Source organism: Oxyura jamaicensis, chromosome 1 (assembly GCF_011077185.1).
Source record: "Oxyura jamaicensis isolate SHBP4307 breed ruddy duck chromosome 1, BPBGC_Ojam_1.0, whole genome shotgun sequence".
NCBI classification, from domain to species: domain Eukaryota; kingdom Metazoa; phylum Chordata; class Aves; order Anseriformes; family Anatidae; genus Oxyura; species Oxyura jamaicensis.
The window spans coordinates 150279873-150297759 of record NC_048893.1 but is presented as its reverse complement, the minus strand read 5'-3'; the positions used below and the strand labels follow the sequence as shown (position 1 = coordinate 150297759).

The 17887-nt window shown below is 39.2% G+C and overlaps 1 protein-coding gene across 10 annotated transcripts in view; it reads left to right on the top strand.

Moving 5' to 3' along the window:
* Positions 1–17362: 17362 nt before the first annotated feature.
* MBNL2 (muscleblind like splicing regulator 2) overlaps positions 17363–17887 on the top strand; it is a 108685-nt gene continuing 108160 nt past the window's right edge. For 4 of the 10 annotated variants that reach the window (XM_035319114.1, XM_035319088.1, XM_035319096.1 and 1 more), the window contains exon 1: positions 17375–17478. The gene's annotated coding sequence lies outside the window, so the exon portion shown is untranslated. Of the gene's footprint in view, positions 17479–17887 lie in introns of all 10 variants that reach the window. The other 6 variants (XM_035319120.1, XM_035319123.1, XM_035319053.1 and 3 more) reach the window with 4 other exon arrangements.

Genomic DNA, 17887 nt, shown 5'->3' with positions numbered 1-17887 from the left:
ACATAATACAGTGCTAGTGCTGATCAAAGTAGCAAAAGAGCCGTTTTCTCTCTTGGCTTATTCAATGCATGCAAATATCTCTTGCCTCTCTGTCTCACCATTGTTTTCTTGTTTAAGTAATATTTACTGTCATTATACAGTTTTAATAAGGTTTCCACAGCTGTCATTTTTTGTCTGGTTTACGAAGAAACTATTGGCTCTGTCTGCCTGATGGTTAGTCCATTTCAGCCTGCTCTCACCTCAGTATCTTTTGAAGACATTGCTCAGTTTTAGCTGGCTTTGACAGAGGGATTGAAAGTTGAGTTATTAAGTTTTTATGAGTTTTACGAAACTGAAAGTTTTGCTAGGCAGACAAGACAGGCCCGCACCAGCAGGCCACTGTTGGAAAGGCTCCAGTATGACTTTGATCTGTTTGGCTTGCCCACTAGCCTGCTAGCACATGTGTACTGACCAGCTGGTCAGAATTTACACAGTTTGGAACAAACCCAGGCATATGACATGAATCATATTCCCTCATAGTCACCTTTTTGCTAGACTAAGCAATCCAAAGCCTTTTAGCTTCCTGTTTTGAAACAAGTTCTACATTCCCCAGATTAGCTGAATATCATTTGCAACTATTGAAACCTAAACTCCTCTCTCTTAACCATGGGTGGGCAGAACTACACAAAAGAGTCCAGTTGAAGTCACATCAAGACTAGGAGGTATTAATTTTTGCTTGACTCCAGGCAGGACAGTTTTTGCTGATTTAAAACCAGTTCTCAAAAGCAGAAAGAGAGTGCTTAGATCTGCACTTCAAGTGTGTTTGAAGAACTGTTGAGGGCAGATGTCCCTTTTATATCCACAGCTAACTCTCTCTTTTTTTTTTTTTTTTTTTTTTTTTTTTTTTCACCCATTGAGTTGTGCTGGAGCAAACTACATTGACAGTGACGTTTCTGCCTCTGTACATCTTAAAATGCCTTGAGCCATATGATGACTTTGAATCTCTGGCTGGTGACAACAGCTTCAGTGAACCTCTCTAGATAAACATAGATGACTTTTCTCAGTCTAGGATAGCTGGGATTTATGAACTTAAGCCTTTCCTTTCTTTTCTTGTGTTCACTTTTCCAGTAAGATCAATTCTATGTAGCAAGAATACATCCAAGATTGCATTCAGAAACTATATTTAAAGAGAGATTAATCATTTCTTGACTTTTCTTTCAATTACTTTATTTTTATAAATCTCCTTGCAGAAGCAAATTTTGTTGCTTGGCCATCCAGTCCTCCCTACCCTGAGGGATAATGCTACTTTTTGAACATGCTGTTACAGAAATTAGTCTTGTGTAGTTGCTAAGCCTGATAAGAGAGGAAAAGATAAGTACAGGCAAGCAGCTGAACTAACTGGAAGAAGAAAAAGAGGAGCTCTTTTACATGCTGTAGAGATGGCAGAACATTTAATGCTGGGCATTACAATTTAGGACTTAAACTATGCTTGAACTACCATTTCTGTTTACTAAAATGTTCTCCGACCAAGTGAGTGGATCTTCTCATAAGTGTTCTTCAAAGTTGTGTCAAGAGAGAAAAAAAAAAAAAAAAAAAAAAACAACTGTCTTTCTGCCTGTCTGAAGCTTGGCTTTTTCAAATACACTGGTGGATATTTAGCTGAAATGCTGAACATATGTTTGAAATTTGCTCATCTCCAGTTTGGTTGATAAAGTGAAAAGACTGAGATGAAAACAGAGTTTTTAACAGGGAATGATTCATTTTTCTACCTAGCAGAAAAGTATTGTGTTATACTATTTCATATGAAAGCTGGTTCTCAGTAATAAAGGTGTTTTTTTCTTTTATGTGATAAGATTGGTGGACTATAAAGAACCTATAAAAAACTGGAATAGGAAATATATTGTTATGAAAAGCTATACTGTGTGCTTCTTGTTAGGACTGTTTTGTAAAACTGAGTTGCTGAAAGTAATCCACAAATAGGCTTAAAAATAAGCTTCAGAAATGTATTCTGAGTATCTCATCAAGAACAGTAAGGGAAACATTATGTATACTGACAGAAGTGACTCTGTGTCAAGTATTCATTGTGGCTTCAGAGCTGCTACATTTTTAAATGTGCTTGCAAAACATCCTTGGACCTCCTGGACCCGCTGCAGTCACGATTATTTTAATCTCTTCTCTGAAGATTTCCCATGATTTCTGTTTACAAACGTGAAAAAAGCAATCAGCCGCCTACATTTAGATAACCAGAGCTATGAGGAGCATCTGTTTTCCAGACATCTCTGTGTAGTACGTGACCTATGGTCCTGATTTGGCTGAAATCTGATAGCGTTGTATAATTTTGCATGCCATCATTAGAACATTCCTCCGAGGGGCACCGGAACAGGCCCTGCGCCTGGGAGCAGCGTGTTTGGGTTATCTCCTCAGAGCGTCTTCCTGCTCCTAAGGAAGCTCTGTGCAGAATCACGCTCAGCACATGTGGAGCAGTGCCCTGAGGATGGGCACACAGACTTTGGTGTGCAGGCAGGAGCTGGCCTGCATGCTGAGCCACACAGAAGCCATGCAGTGACAGTGCGATGATCAGCCTGTCTTGCAGCAAGGTTTAGTAGCTGTGGTTCACTCAGCCACAGCTATAGCTGCCTCAGCTCACAGGTTTGCGCAATGGTTTGCAAAAAGCGTGCAGACACATCCCTCCCGGCTGCACCAGGCCTACACACACACAGGCAAAACTGAGGCAGAGAAAACTGGCATGTCAGCCAGCAATTTGATGCATAAGGAGTGGATCAATAGATCTTCTGTTAGATGTCTGGCCTTCTACATCTTCAATAAATGTGGTCAGGAGCTTTGACTCAGGCTAGGTCTAACCTAGTGTTCTGGACCAAATGCCTCTGGCACACATGTGGTTAGAAACTGTCTGAAGTTTGTTTCGGGCACTGTGGTTTGGACCCCTCTTGGGGATGGAGCACATTTGGGGAGCACCTGGTGTGGTGGTTGAGATTCAGTTTCTCTGAAAGAAATCTAGTTTGTGTATACAAAAACCATTCCTTTTATGCAACAATATGCAGTAAGTGCGAACAACTGGGGAATTTGATTCAAAACTGCTTTAATAGCCCAAGCCAAAATGTCAATGTAGACACAGTTGAATTCATTTTCTAGTTAAATTTGTTGACTTGGTCAGTGTTTCCTTTACATCAACAAGATGTATACAATTCATGTAACTTAAAACCAGTGTTATTAGTAAGCATTCTCTTTAAAGAGTACTTAAAAGTAGCTTGAAATTGACAAATGATCTATCATGAGGTGGAAAAATCCAAAAGTTTTAATTCAATGCCTTCTTCTGGAAAGAAGCATGAATTCTGTCAATATGAATTTTACTTGCATTGTGTTGCTGCACACGTAATGGATTTAAAAGCCAGAGAACCAAGTTAATCTAACAGAAGCCCTGAGATGGTGGTTACCACCGCAACACGATTGTTTACACAAACCTAATGTTATATTTTTGTGATATTTTCACTGCAGTGTATACAGGAGGTTGGACAGAGAAAGTGATTTGAATACAAAGCCTACCTAAATCCCCTGAATACTTAAGTGCCTCTACCTTTACAAATGTGGGGAAAATGCAGCAGTAGAAAATTATAAAATATGTGTTTTAATTAAAATTATGGCTTCCAATCAACACAGAGTCATGCCAACGATTAAAAGAGTATCACTTAAATCCACTGACATTCAGATATAAAAAGAACTAGTATAAATCAAGTTTAAAACTAATCCTTTGATCTGTGATTCAAATTAAATCCAGGTCAACAGTGACTGAGATTTCTTCTTATCATCAGGATCACTACTGAGGCAATGTCAGTCTGGTTTCCCTGAAGACTTGTGTGTGTATCATAAAACTATCCCATCACACTTCCACCAGACCTGACAAAGAACTGAAATATTTGGACAGTAGGCAAGTGGAAAGGTATAGAGATAGCAGTGCCTTCTTAAGCTCACTATTGCTTTTGTTTGAGATTTGGGCTGACTAGAGAGACAAATTAAGCAAAACTCCAGTACTGCACTTGTTCAGTATTGTACTTTCTCTGTGAGTTAAGATCTCAGGCTCCAGGGCTCTCCCAGTCTATCAATCACTTCTCACAGCTGCGTAATTCCTATATATTACTGCGTTCAGGTTGCACAAAAAATGACTAATAAATTATTATTTTAAAACATTTTACCAAGGTTTAGTACTATTCAGTGAAGTTTGGAGATAGTAGTAATAAGCACTTCTCATAAGTGCTTTCTCATCAGAAAAAGGGCATCTGTAAGGGTACTTCAAATGCTACCTTCAATGTAAAACCTTCAATGAAGACAAGAAAATAATAATAAAAAAAAATCTGTGTAACCTTATAATAAAATAAATTCCAACTTTTGACCTCATATTTTATTAATCAGGAGTGCATTTATGACCTGATACTGGACAAACCTAAGTTTACATCATTACACATGAAGATAAGTGGTATGAGAATCTTTAACCCGTGCTGTCTGCAGAACTGATGCCAGAACTATTACGTTGATGTTACCACTCCAGATGACAGCAATCTAATGTGTTACCAGCCAAATGAGTATAAAAAGAAAATACTAAAACAAATAAATATAGAAATCATAAATAATCTTCTTTAGCAATATTGAAAGAGTTTTGAAGCAACAGTTCATTCCTTACTCAGAAAAGCTGGAGGCTGAAAAGGTCTCCTAGATTGCCATAGTAACTAAAAGAATAATTTAAATCTGCCTTTTAAAGAGTTGTAAATAATGCAAATGTAATATCAATCACAGCTCATTGCCAATTCACATTCTCCAGGAGACAATTCGAAGAAGACTGAGAAATCACAGCTCCTCTTATAAGGAATCCCAGCATCAAAAAAATGATGTGTCCCAATCTACCCCCTTCTCTGTTGTTTTTCTGGATCTATCTGCTGAGAAATAAGAACTTGCACAGAAGGCTTCATTTATATGTCTCTCTGGGATGCTGAAATGCTCACAGACATCCACTTCTGTTTGTCCAAAAAACATCATTATAAAGGATCAGTAATATTATTAAGGCCCTCTGTATGTGTTTGTTGAAGGATATGCTGGGAGCATTACAGGGTTGATACACAGCTGCAAAACTCATGTCAAGGTCTTCAACATTATCTGCTGGAGTGCAAACATATGGATTTATGGGAGCTGCTTTCAATACTGTTAATGAGATGATCAGAGAAAATCTTTTGGGTGGGGATTTAAATACAAAGACAAAATGGTACTGATAATTTTCTAGAGACTGCTATAAGTCAAAAAGGGACATAAGATTCTAATCTTGTGTCTTGGAATAAAATAAATAAATACATCAGACTAAAAAACCCTAAAGAACAATATAGAAGGGGATTTTGTTTGTTTGTGGCTTGTTTTTGTTTTGGTTTTGGTTTTGGTCATCTACAAAATAGATCTTATAAATAATTTGGAAGATATCCAAAATATATGCATGAATTTGAAAGACACAGCTGAGGATTGTATGTAAACTGGAATTCTGAGCCAGTTCCCATATGCTATTTTAATTCCATATGGTGTGCAATGATTTTATAAAATATAGTAAAACAGCAGAGAGTGGTTTGAAAGAGCAAATGAGTGTAGTCTTTTAAGAACTAGGCCTTTGTCCCTTTCATGGATAGGTGTGGAATTTCATAGCATTCCTCCTCTTTGACTGGAATCAGATGGTACTGCATCTTCCAGGTCGATCTCTCACTGTCTTGACAGTCTTTAAGTTTTTATCGATGCCATGGAGACTGGGAGTAGCTGTATTGGGGATGAGACAAGAGCCTTCTGAAAACAATTTGAAAACTATTAGCAAATTGACTAATATGTTACTTTGAAATGATTTTCTTTAGCAAACAACCAAAACGCATTTTCATCTCATCTAATGTGATGGCATCCTTCTCTGGATACAGGAAAAGAACAGATCCAGTTCACATCCTTTAGACAGGAATCTGGGTAAGTCTGCTTTCCTTCCAGAGTCTCTGTCACCCACTTTCGTATTCCCTCTGGAGAAGCTGTGTTTTTTCAAAAACATTATTTTCTGCATCTCTGGCTCTGAATTAGCATATTTCTTGTTAGCATTGTTGCCGGGCCTAGAAACAAAATCTTCCCTTTGCTTCAGTCTGCTCTTAACTCCATGCAGGCTGATCTAAGAATATATACCTGGAATATCTGCGCCAAGGCTCTTTGGCCCTCATCCAGTCAGCTATTATGTCTTGTCCCAAGGGGAACTATGCTCCCGATGCCTTTTCTCCCTGACATATGAGGCACCATCTCAAGAAACCTATACACAAGCTGTATTTCAATAGCAGTAATATTCGCCACTAACCTTTACTGTATTTTTTGCAGGTGCAATAAGAGTGAATAGGAGAATCCTCTAGTATAGAAAGGGTACATCCACAATTAAAAGACGGGGGAAAAAAAAGAAAAAAAAAAAAAGAAGAAGAAGAAGAAGAAAAAAAAAGAATGTTGTGGCAGACAATCAATTAATATATATTCCAAAGCATTAAGTTTAGTGCAAATTATGAAGACGTGAGCCTTTGCCTCTCCAAAGGTATGGCGACTTTGTTGGTATTGTGGTATGAAGCTGCAAAGCAAAGATGACTCAGGCAGGGAGAGAGCAAGAGAAATAAGGTGTATTAGGACCTGTGTTAGTCTTGTGTTAAAGTAGATAGGACCAATGCAAATGGGCATAGCACTAAGCCTTAGAAGAAAACTTAGATAGTTCTAATCAATAACACAAGTAAGAGGACTTTAATGTAATTTCTGACTTGATAGCGTTCCCCTAAATGAATATAATCGTTAGCCTATTAAACTTCAGTGTAACATTATATTGAATTCCTAGCACTTATGTTGGACTTTGAAGAGGCAAAGTGCTATAAAGTATTGATCATGCAGCAAAGAGCTGTTACTGAGTATTTAAAAAGACTGTGGTAGCATGTGGTTTTACTTGGGGGTAGGAAAGACTGTATCCATTTCCCAGCTCTTGTTTTTGGCAATGAGAAATAGAAGCCCAAAGGTGAGATTTCCACTGAGTTAATTATTCTATATAATTCCCTGTTTTTCCAAAATTATTATAAAGATCAGTAACAGAAATAGCTCTGCAACAACCCCCTCAATTTTTACACAGAGCACTTTTTTATTATCCAGTGATTTCATAGGCACTTTGCCTGACTCATTTTCTCTATGGTGCCATTCTTCCTTTGTATTATTGTACCACTGAGTTGAATTTGCTTTATTCAGGACTCAACTGCCCCAGAAATGATACTTTTAAAGGTAGATAATGGTAGGCAAAATAACAGAATAAGAAGGGCTAAGTCCTACTGACCTTTGTTATTACCTAGGAATTCACATGGTTGCAATTTGTAGCTGCAGCTGGTTTTCCCAATGCAGCTTGAAATCCATCCAAAAGGAAAATAAATGCTCATATAACCTGAACCCTACCCAGCTCCATTGAGATGTGCTGCCATAAAGTAACTGTGCTTTCAAGTCCTGAAATGCCAACATGTAAAATCCGCAATCGTACAAAGAACCTTATATACTGGAAACACTCTGGAATCGTGCCTGGAGACAGGAGGGTTTAGGATAGCAAAGACCAGCCCATCCAGATAGCCTGGGTACAATTACGGATACAGAGAGCTGTTTACCTCCCAGTCTAACAACTTGTCACAGGGGCTTTGAACGCCCCTGTGCCCTCCCCATGAGATGTATAGATTTTCCTACCCACGAAATATAGAGGTCTCATTCTAACTATGTTTCTAAGGTTAATTACTTAGAAATGCATTACAGTATTAAATTTAGCTAATTATTTTGCCACACTGTTATTGCAAAGCAAACATTATTCTAGTCCTGGTGACGGGAGACCACAGTCAGATAACACATCTCAGAAGGACAAAAAGGGCTGTTTTCAGCTCACCTAATTTCATATATCCATGATGCAGCTGTCTATGCATCAACTGTCTCGACTTCTTTTTCAGACAACAGAGGGACATTATTCTAAGATGCCATTTGTCTCTTCCTAAAGTAGGAGTCTAAAATCGGTAAATTACCTCAAACAGATTTTTACAGTGTAGATATCAAGGGGGACTCAGCTGTCCAAGATCACAGCCTAGGTGCGTCTATGTGAGCTTGTTGGGTGAGCTTGCATTATAGTCAATGAATCTCTGGCTGACAAAGTCGTCAGAGCTTTGAGCTCAGTAAGTAGTTCACATTAGGGTGAACTATGCAGCTGCCCTGGCTCCACTGGCAGTATTTACTCACTCTCTATAGATACCTGTCTTATTTATGGACACCCACATTTGCTTATTTATAATCTGGTGTTCAGTCCCACACCCACATTGTAGACATATTAAGGTAAATGTTTTATCCATAAGGTAAATTGAGATAAATATATATTATATATTTATATACTATCTATCATACCTTCTCCTAGCATCACAAACCACAACTGAACTTTCACTGATGAAGTACCATGTTTCCATAGTGCTTCCAGGTAAAACGTGTTTCACAGCTTCATTTTTAAGTATTTTTTCCCCTATATAAAGCTTTATTTAAGTTTTTAAAATAAAGAAGACTTTAAACTGGGTAGGCAGGGGACTTCCACTGTCACATTGTTTTGAGATACGTTGTTTCAAAAAAGAGGGCACTCAATAAGTTGTAGGAGAGAAAAAAACAAAGATAAAATACTGGGGATTATACCTAACATATATATAATTATTCAGATTTGTAGAACACAGTGTAGACATTTGTTTAAGTGTAGACATCCATTTAAGTGTAAAAAGCATATGTTTAGCATACTTAAGATACTATTTGTACCCTACATGCTGTAAATTTGGTGCAGACTAGCAGGATCACAATTAAAAATAGCATGATGCCAAATCAACTTTATTCCATTTGTAACATATCAAGTACATGATTTCCCCATTCAGTGCCAGATACCTTATTAGTTAACCTATAGATACATTGCTTCTTCTTAGTGTACTCTTGGGTTTATCCGTAACGAAACATTTATACATCATACATTAGTGGAGAATAATGTAGATGTGGAAGCATGTATCGTTTTCCCATCTGCAACTTTGCTTCATATTGCTATCTCTATTGATTTTGAAATAAAAAACCCTTCTGTTTTTTCCCTAATCAGTTGCTCAGTTCCAGTCCCATATTCTGCCAGGGTCGCACAACTTTATCATGTCATCTGCAGCTCATAGCTGGCCTCTCCGAGCACTTGCTCCCCGATTGCTCTGTCTGTGCTAATTCACAATCCAGATGGTGCAGTCAGAACTGGGACACCCGCTAGGTATTGACTGGCTGCGAACCTGCTTCATTGCAGTTGGGACTCATGCCCTTTTCCTAGGATTTTTTTTTTTTTTTTCCCATTTAAATGGATTAGCTGCCTCTCGTTTTCAGCACTCATTGCTCATGTCAGGATCTGCACAACTTCACCCTTGGTTATGTTACTTTCGCACCTCTGTGTTTCCAGAAATTTTCAACTCTTTTTTTTTTACACCATAACTGAGGTTCAGCAAGATAGTAGGGCACCTGTGCTTACCAATGCATTGCATGTATAAGGAAATGAATTATTTAAGCATTATCCATTTGCAGCAGTGCTGCACAGGTATAAAACTCTGACATGACTTCTGTGAAGTTGTGCCAGTAGCTTTAGGTATCTGTTAAGTATTCATTGAGTGTATCCCTATAAGAGTAATTTGCACATTTTACAATTTTACTGCTGTCTATGAGCCACTGGATATTTCAGTGCTTTGTTCTGTATTTCAAAGGACAAATTCTAAAAAAAAAAAAAAAAATATTTGCATATTATTCCTAGGTAATTTTAAAATCAAAGCTCTTAAACAGCTATCATTCTCAGACATTTAGTAGGAGAAACACCACCAGTATATATTATATAGGAGAACAAGTCTGTATTTCAGAAAAGAAAAAAATCCAAATGTGTAAGTGTATACTTAAAATCATCTCTCTTCAGCAGGCCACTTAAACATACCAAGGCTCCACTGGAACGTCAAGACATACTGAAGTGGTCTGACAAATAGTGATAGACTTAAACAAATGCTTATTGTTAAGTGCTTTGTTGAAACTGAGTTCAGCAATGTAATTCTCACCCTGTAAATCATTAAATAGACGTAGGTGAAGCTGTAAAGTATGAGCTTTAGAAACCTGAATAATGAATCTGAGAAAACTCCTCTGCTGGTGAAATAACAACAGTTAAAAACATATATGCTATCTTTCTACAGTTACGCAGTATGATTACATACACATTTAAAAAATGATGTTTTTAAAAAAAACATGTAGAAACATAGAATCATAGAATCTTTAAGGTTAGAAAAGACCTCCAAGACCATCTGGTCCAATGATCTACCTACCACCAATATTACCCACTAAACAATGTCCCTTAGCACCAGGTCCAACCTTTCCTTGAACAACCCCATGGATGGTGACTCCACCACCTCCCTGGACAATCAGTTCCAATGCCTAAAACAGATGCACAGTGGAGATTTGTATAAAAAGAGTAAGGATATGATTTTAAAAATATGTCTTCCCTAGTAGATGAGTATCTGTAGCATCACGTTTTGCACAGATTTAGCCAATGTTGAAGCAAATAGTACAAAGTTTGACTTCTTGATACTATGAGTTTAGGAGGATATGGCCTTGATGTAGATTCTATTTTAATGCAGGTCTGATTGGATTATTTCTATGGTCTCTACTAGCCTTAAAATGCTACGGAGTGAAAGGTGTGAAAATAGGTTCTTCTGTATGTAAATTATCAAAACATTTGGATCTTACCGTATGACATGTTTTTTTCATTGTAAATCTAATGAACTACATATAAAAAATCACACAGAAAATACAGAACATTAGTTAATCCCATGTAGGAAACATTTTCTGGACAGCACATATGGAAAAAAAAATAAGTGACAAGCTTCAGGGAGAAGGGTTATTGTTTTTAAAGTTTCTTAATGCAATATGCCCTGCTCCCAAAGGGGATGTCTCATTATCAGACCTCTTGACAGACAAAGAATAGTTAATTTTCACTCTGAACGTTGCTCTGTTGTTTATGTATTTCTGATTAGAATCTGATTACACTCCATTTGCGTAAACATGTAATGTTGCCACCAATATCCATCTATGAAACTCAAAAAGAGCTAATTACCCAAGGCTTAGAGTAATTGTCATCATAATGGACAGAAACATGGCTTTGAAGTAGGAAGTGTTAACAGAAGCTGCCAGTTGTTCAAAGATATCCAGTTGGATATGTAAAAGGCCGTGATTTAATTAGCATGTAAAGCTTTTACTGGGCAGAAAGCCATCCTGGTTAAAAAATTAAATGAGAAAATGAGAAAATATAAAATCAGTTTGTAAAGACTCAGGTGGGAAAAAAAGAAATTAATGACAGGGATTAAAAGTAACAAGATAGATAAAGAAGTTACTTGCTGGAATACTAGTGGGCAACTGGATTAAATGCAGTAAAAGGGCTCTTTTAATTAGTAGTAGGTGGAAAAGGAAAGAAGAATCCTACATTAAGTATTCATGAAGCATGGTGAGTAAAGTGTATGAAAATAAAATAAAATAAATATAGTTCCATAGATATCTCTTCGGTATTTGCAAAAAAGAAGTTATGTATCTACATGAGAAAGTGGCAAATAGAATAAAAATCACCTGCAAGAAAGCAAGCAGGGCAGGATCTGTTCAAACTAAACTTCAGCCTTTAATAGAGCTAGATGAGTACCTGTCTTCAGCTGCTACCAATACATTTCTTCAGGTCATGGGAAATTCCAGAGGAGTATTATCAAAACTTTCTCAGTTTTTGCAAGCTTGAAAGGACCTATTGAATAAATAACAGATGTAATTCATAACCACAGCAAAGAGATTGCTAATTTGTGATCTTATCCCCAAAAAAATTAGAGGCTAAAATATAATTAAGATAAGTCACCATGGCATCATAGAAGGTAGGTCTTACTGAAGTTGTGTTGCTGGGGGGCTGTCTGTGCTCCTTAGCTTGCTTTGAGAAGTTTATAATTCTGTGTGCTGAGGACAACTGTGTTCACATAAGAGCATTGATTTCTTCAAAGCATTTTAGTCAATACCACAGTAACACTTTGATTTAAGAGAACATCCATTATATGCAATTAACATTGCATGGATTAAAAACTGACTCACTGGTAGATCTCCAGATGTCACTGTTAATGAAAAGACATAAACAAAGACAGTTATTGTGCTGAGGTTTTTTTACCCAGAGATTGATTTTTTCCCAATACTTTTATCAACGGTCTAGACAACATAAAATATTGTGATAAAGTTTGCAGATAATGGCAAATATTGAAGAGTATGTATTACTTTTGCCAATGGGGCTGAATCATCTGATTGAGAGTTACAGTCCAACAAAAGGCAAATTAAAGGGGACAAATAGAATTTATTACACATGGGCTCTGACGATACTAGCCATATCTATAGGGTAGGAGACTTGGAAAGGAATTTTTCAATGCGAGACTTGAGAAATGTGGTGCATGCAGCTTATTAGAGACTGAAGAGAATTAAACTGACTGGTAGGTATAGCAAAAAAAGAAGTGGGAGATCTCAGTCCTGGCTGGTTTATCAACACGGATATCAAAGTTAGCACACTGCTAGGTGTCTGCAAGTTTGAAGGATAAAAACAAATGAGAGACATCCAGCTATCAACAAACAACCATTGGAATAGGTTTCTGGGGAAGACAGAGGACCCATGCTCATTAGGTATGTGAAAACCTCATTGGAATTCTTCTCAATATACTCAAGTTAGCCTTGTTTCAGGGTGGATGGTCATAGTGCTGCCTGTTCCTTTTGGTTGAGGAGTTCATGAAGTTATGTGCATACAAGAAAACTGCACAGGGCAGTGGTTTGGGCTGAGCATTGACTGTTGGTGTTGAACCCTGCTGTTCAATGATTACCTAGCACATGGTATAGTTACATAGCAACTAATGCTTTTTCAGACAACACTGAGCGAGTGAACAGGCAACACCATCCCCTAAGCCCAGGGAATAATGACACACACAAGGCAGTACAGATGTGGCCAGATTTACTGGGCACAGAAGAAGGTTCAGCAATGTGCATGCAATGCACACTGCGTCACTTGTCCATAGGATGAGAGTCAAGGCCTGTCCTATTTAGCAGTGTAAAGATGTCCCTTTGCAGAAGAAAACAAGCACTGTGTTGTCCCGTACTTGTTCATTGCTTCTGTAGCTCTTCATTAAGACAATGAATGTATTAAAATCTTGTATGTCTGGACTTCAGCTGGTTGGCTGCCATAGTAAGGGAAGGCTCCTTTGTTGCATGATAGCCCAGTTGTATTTTGGAAGTTATCTCCTTTGCATTTTCTGTTAGGATCATCTGGAGATATGGCACCACTGCAGATTAAAGAAGCCAGCCTCTACCAGGCTCTTGGTCAACCCTAGTTTATCCTTTTCTTTGAGTGTAGCATGCAAAGCTCAGTCTGCTGCAGGATAAGACAGCTTCTGCTGAGACTGTTGAAAATGAGTAACAAAGTCATTGGGCTGGCTCTCTGTGGTTGTGTCTAGATAAAACTTAACAGCACATAGCATATGGTGTCCATAATCTATTTGTGCTCTATGGGCTTTAGTGCTGAAATATTGAAGGTCTGTGAAACTTCCTAATAAATACATTGTCAGAGTATTTGAAGTATTATTTCCAAAAGCAATCCAAACAGATGGGGCAGATGGTCCGATTGTCATACGAACAAATTTAACATCACATGCATGAAATAAAGGCACCGCAAAACTTGTAAAGAAGAAATTTGCAGACTTTCTTTCCTTGGGTGATTGCTTTACACAAACTTTGGGTGAATTGTTTATGGAAATCTGATGCTCCAACATTAAATAATAAGCAACTTAATCTATTAACTTGTATGAGTTCATAGGTAATTTTGATGTGTTTTCTCATGAAAGAAAAAAAGAAATGAGAAAAGGAGAGAGAAAAGGAAGAGAAAGAGAGAGAGAGAGAGAGAGAGAGGAAGGAAGGAAGGAAGAAAGGAAGAAAGGAAGAAAAAGAAAGAAAGAGAAAGAAAGAAAGAAAGAAAGAAAGAAAGAAAGAAAGAAAGAAAGAAAGAAAGAAAGAAAGAAAGAAAGATGATAGTATAAAAAGAAGTATAGCACTGGCTATGCTTCTGTAAGTATGCTTCTCTATGTATATATAGGTGTCCACATATAAGAAAACTTCATACTCGGGTGATTTTTTTCTGTTCTTTACAAAAAAAGTGAGACAGAGTTGAACTCACTTGACTGCCTTTAAAACATCCGTTTAATTTCAATTTGTATAGAGAGGAATAATTTCAGTGAAAGCATGCCAGCTTTCCCTAGCTGCAGCATGTGAACATATAGATACTAAGAAGTTGTAATGTTTATTTAAACTGGTGGTCTTGGAAATCAATGAACAAGAGTTCATGCCTGAACTTACAAGTTTGCCAGAATAGGCTGTTGGATATTTATGGTTACCTTCTGTATTTCAACTAACAGCATGGCTTATGTTAGTATAGGCTCAAGTTATTTCATTTCATACATCCTCCCTTGCATGAAATTCTTTAACTGTTTGGGGTCTCCAGAGAAAGGAGTTGCACAGCGTACAGCCTGTGCATGCCACATTTCTAGTGTCACATAACATTCAAGCAAATTACTGGAATCTCAATGTTTGAAATTTATGCGTGAAGACACATGGGGGCACCACTGGCTGCTGGTGGAAAATTAATGTCTTCTGGCACCTTCTGGGGGCTGACTGCTTTGCCCTCCTGGGCTCTTGGTGTGTGGCATTGTTGTCACTGCAAGCACCAGAGGTGCCAGTGGTGCAGCAGGGCAGCTGCAGCACTTTTGGTAGGAGACCAAAAGAATGGATCTCATGCTCTGTTAAAAGAATTGAGAGATCTGTTTTAAGTGTACTCAAAATGTCTTGTTATGATTTTAGCATTTTGTAAAATATTAATGGCCCTACTCGCATGCCTTGTTTGGTATGAGAGTCTTTGTGGTATGCTGTTAATAAAAAGCAATATAAGGCAAATGAGATAAAAAAGCTGAAAATAGTAAAGAGTTAATGGTATTTAAATTTGCCTTATTTTTCTCATAAATTTTCTAGACTGTGTCTCTCAAAGTAAGATAATATTGACTAAGCCTCATTAAACTGATTCAGAGTTTTTTTAAGAAACATGCAAAATTAATGAACCATGTTCTAATATCAATAAGCCACTTTAGGACGTACAATGTTAAACTATTGCTACTAAAAGATACTCTCAGTTGGTGGAGGGATGATTCAAAATTAGCAAGATAAGGGCAAGTGCTAGGCAAGTGCTTAGAATGGCATGAAATTTATACAGGGAGTAGCTGGTTGAAAAAGCCTGGTATTGATGCTCACCCTGTACTGAAAGAGTCAATGTGAAGTTGTCATCACCACAAAGAAATGTTATTAAGGGGATTATTAGCAAATACACTGTATGTAACACACACGTAATTGTTCTACTTTTTTAATTACTGATGAGGCTGGGATGTTCTACAATGTCTATTTTGGACATCACATTCACACATCTTGAGCAGACCAACAAGTATGATAAATATTTGCAAAACATGAACATTTACTTCATCATACCTTTAGATGTATATGCAAAACAGTGTTGTAAACAGGATAATATCAGTTGACCTCCACAAGAGAAAGACAAAATTTAATTGGGTTAATTTGCAGAAAGACAGGCTTAGGCGAAAATGGTTAATGGGCACAACAGGTTGCTTGGAGATAATATGTTCTTCACTTGAGGTTTTTAAAAGCTTGGGAAAAAAAAAAAAAAAAAAAAAAAAAAAAACGTAAAACATGTTTGACTTGACCTGAAATATGTTTAATACTGCTTTGCTCTGAGTAGACACCTAATAGAAGGCCTCTTGAGATCTTGCATTTTATGATGTCAGCTGTGTACTAAAATCTTATTGATGGAACATCCTGTTGAGGCTTTTTAGATATTTAACAATATCTTTCTTGGTTCTCTCTTCTCTCATGTAATGAAGATTAAGGAAAAAAAAAAAAGTGTCATGGAAATGTTTTACAACCTCAGTTATTTTCCTCTGCAGAAATGCCATTCACCAAGGCCAAAATTGTACAAATGGAGGTAAAGAATTGGTAGAGATTTTGCTGGTGCTCTTCCTGGGTGCCTGGGGATGACAGTTCTCAGCAGTGGGATGAGCTGGAGCAGCAGCAGCAGCAATTTTTATTTTATTTTATTTTATCTTTTTTATTTTATTTTATTTTATTTTATTAATTAATATTATTTATTTATTTATTTATTTGCCCTTTTCAAAGCCATTCTCCCTCCTACCAACTAGGGCAGGGTGCATGTTGTACTGGGTTCTTCCCGGTGGCATCCCGAGCTCCGGCTGATCTTTGTATTTGTTCTTTGCATTGTATTTCCCTTTCAAAGCAGAGCAATATTAATATACTTTTCCTAATTGGTTTTACTCAAACATCTTTATTCACGGGGTCACCTTGAACAAACTGGTTAGAGCCGATCTCCAATTAACGTTAAAATATTAATTCATCACTCTGCTCATTACTTTAAAAATAAAATAAAATCTTTCTCTTTTTTTTTCTCCCTTTTTCAGCCTCTGTAAAAACGAAGCAGATGAATTTAAATGTTTGCTGACTTTCTTTCTCAAAATGTAACACATTGCGTATGAACAGAAGCCTGCAAGTTCAATAACTGATCCTTGCAAAAGACCCCGGGGGTAGATTAAAGGAATTTAGTTGAAATGGAGTGCAGATGCTTTCTGATTTATTTTTTTTCCCCTTGCATTGTGATGCTACAACAGTTTAAATTCATGTAGAGAGGGGCTCCTGGCGGTGTATGACTATCCCCTTCTTGTCTTGACTTTCGAGAGCCTCCTCAGGGACCATGTGGGAACGAATGGATCGTGGGTCTCCTCATATGAGGCTCCCATCTGGGGCAGGGGGAGCTGAGATAGCAGGGTAGTGTGTGGATCCCTAAACACCAGGCAGCACTTCTGAGCTGTGACAGCACTGGCACAGGCTACCATGGGAGGCTGTGGGGTTTCCTCCTTGGCGATCTACAGAAACCACCTAGATGCAGGCCTGGGCAGCCCTGACGGGGCAGGGGTTGACCAGGCGGCCGCGGAGCCCACACAGACCCGGGTAACCTGCCCTGGGCGACCCGGCCGGAGCACGGGGTTGACCAGGCGGCCGGGGAGCCCCTTCCTTCCCCGCACCGCCCCGCACCGCCCCGTTCGAGCCGTGGGGGAAGCGCTGGGGCCGGGGGGCGGTGCGGGGCGGGCTGGGGCGGGTCGGGGCCGCCCCTCCGCCAGCAGCCGCCGCCGCCGCCGCGGCGGGAGAGGCGAGGAGCCGCTGCGTGGAGGCGCCGCCGCCCGGCTGGGAGAAGCGGCCGCTCCCCGGCCCCGCTCCGAGGTAAGGCGGCCCCCCACCCCGCGGGGTTCCCCCTTCCCCGTAGCCCCTCTCCCGGGGACGTCGCCGGTGTCCCCGGGAACACACAGCTCGGCCGCTTCCTGGCCTCTCCTTCTCCTCCCCTCCCACGCCCGCAGTTTCTCCCCCCCCTCGTGTTCCTTGTGGGACCTGGGTCCGTGGGCTCGGCGCTAGGCAGCAAGTTTGGGTGACTTTGCAAAGGGGGGGCTCGGAGCCACCTTCCCCGAGCGGCACCCACCGCACACACACACTCCCTTCCCCTCCAGGGTGCTGGGGTACGCGCCCCGAGCCTCCCACGCACCCACCCGTGTCGGTGAAGGCACGGGGCGGGAGGCCAGCGCGCACCCCAGGAGCTTGGCTGGATGTCCTCCCCGCAGCCGGCGGCGTGCAGAAA